We start from the raw sequence: 2,345 nt of genomic DNA, 5'->3' as shown, positions 1-2,345 counted from the left end.
TTTTTTTGGCATTTCTTCTACTTTCCCAGCCAGAAATAGACAACAAGCTCCTGTCACATATCTTGGTAACTGCTTGAGGAAATGAAACATACAAAGCCATGAAAATAAATCATTTCCAGTTGCCAGGGTATCATAATGTGGTTCAAAACGTGTGCCCACATCAAAGATGACCCGAGCCACCTCTCGGACAGACCAGGCCTCAGTGGCTGGATCAAGTCCTTCCAGTTGTGAGGGTGTGTGATCCAAGTCTTTCTTATCCCACTGCCAACATGGTTTTGTGTGTCCAAGCCTTGCTGAATGGCTTGAATTTTCTTTTCTTTTTTTTTTTTTTTTACTGACTGGTAACGGGATCGCAACCCTTGATGTCGCGCCTGCACCGCGCTCAGCCAGTGAGCGGGAACCGGTCTCCACATGGGATCTGAACCCTCGGCGGGAGCGCCGCTGCGCTCCCAAGTGGCGCACTCTCCAGTGCGCCACCGGGCCGGCCCTGAATTTTCTTTATTCTCCTTCATTTATTGAAGTAGACTTGTTCTTTCCAGAAGGTTCTCTGAAAAGGTTTGAATGCCCTCTCCCCAGGCAAGCCCCTCAGCAACATCTCTCCTTGCCTACTGTGACCATCTTGAATATCCCCAGTAAGTCAGATTTTAACAACTTCCTTCCACTGTATGAAAAAATTGTTACAAAAAATTTCAAGTTGTCACAAGCCTACTCTTGAAATGGATCCATGTGGCCGAATTGAGGTGGTAGAGGCCGACTCTACAACTGGGATATGTGTTCTTCTAAATTAGCATATGTGTAAAATGCAATGGTTATTAAAACATATGTAATAATATTTTTATTTTGAAGTCCACAAGTACATTATTAAAACCAAGTGTCTGTATCAATTGTTTAGAACTTAGACTAATAAAATATTTTGGGGGGAGAAGTATTCTATCACTAGTGCCTAGAATTTCTGGTGATTTTAAGCTGGTTTTATTCTTATTTTTAAATTTTGCATACCCCATTATATCCTGCAACAGGCTGACCACTTCCACCAGGACCCTTGGCCACCATGGGATTGATGAAGGGGCGGTGGTACAGACAGAGAGAGTGGCATGGTTTGAGGAGTTATTTGGAGCTAGACCATGTAGGACTTGGCCATGGCCAAGTGTGGGTAGTGACAGATGGGGGAGGGAGGAAACCCAGCCTTTGTTGAGTGCTGACCACTTGCCAAGGCAGACTAGCTGTGTTCGCCTATGTCATGATAACTCAGATCTCTCTACTGACCAGCAGGTGGCTATGAGGCCATAGGTGGAGACCATGCTTGAAAGAAAAGGACCAGGTCAATTGTTTAGAACTTAGACTAATAAAATATTTTGGGGGGAGAAGTATTCTATCACTAGTAGCTAGAATTTCTGGTGATTTTAAGCTGGTTTTATTCTTATTTTTAAATTTTTCACACCCCATTTTATCCTGCAACAGGCTGACCACGTCCACCAGGACCCTTGGCCACCATGGGATTGATGAAGGGGCAGTGGTACAGACAGAGAGAGTGGCATGGTTTGAGGAGTTATTTGGAGCTAGACCATGTAGGACTTGGCCATGGCCAAGTGTGGGTAGTGACGGATGGGGGAGGGAGGGAACACAGCCTTTGTTGAGTGCTGACCACTTGCCAAGGCAGACTAGCTGTGTTCGCCTATGTCAGGATAACTCAGATCTCTCTGCTGACCAGCAGGTGGCTATGAGGCCATAGGTGGAGACCATGCTTGAAAGAAAAGGACCAGGTTTCCCCAGGAAAGGCAGGACTGCCGAGTGTGCAATGCCTGCCTGCACCCTCAGGGCACCTCTAGTTCACAGCTGGATTCCAGGGTGAGCAGCCAGCAGTGTGCCCTCAAGAGTGGCCCAAGAGGAGAAAAGAGGCTGGGAGAGCCTAATTCCACTGTTAATTTTCTGCTCTTTCACTCCAGTCACTTCCTATCCCAAAACTCTGCCAGCCATAAAAGTCAGAAGACAAATTATGCAATCAGCAAATTACATAATTTATCCCTGGGTGAAACCTACTGATACTTTATCTTCAAAGAGAAAGCCTCAAAAGCATGATTTAAGAAAATCCTGTTTATGAAAAAGAGATTTAGGATACTTTCGACAGAAGCAAGGCACCTCTTCTACAGCAGTGAGTGTGGAGAGTCTTCCTAACCTTATCATTTCTGCTGTTGAAATGATAAACAAGGAGGGAAGGGACCTCAGGAGCCAAGGGCAGCCCTGACTAATGGACAGCAGGATCACGGGGACATTAGGAGATGAGAGCAGCCCCCACCAACAAGATGGCAGGAGTGTGGAGTACAATTGTGCAAGTTGCCCACAGC

At 46.0% G+C, this 2,345-nt stretch overlaps 1 pseudogene; it reads right to left on the bottom strand.

Moving 5' to 3' along the window:
* The window catches only part of LOC103583172, a 3,195-nt pseudogene extending 2,683 nt beyond the window's left edge, over positions 1-512 (bottom strand).
* Between the last annotated feature and the right edge of the window lie 1,833 nt (positions 513-2,345).

This window comes from Galeopterus variegatus, unplaced genomic scaffold (genome assembly GCF_000696425.1).
Source record: "Galeopterus variegatus unplaced genomic scaffold, G_variegatus-3.0.2 Scaffold20230, whole genome shotgun sequence".
Taxonomy (NCBI): domain Eukaryota; kingdom Metazoa; phylum Chordata; class Mammalia; order Dermoptera; family Cynocephalidae; genus Galeopterus; species Galeopterus variegatus.
Note: the sequence above shows the minus strand (reverse complement) of the source record. Positions and strands in the feature narration are given on the sequence as shown.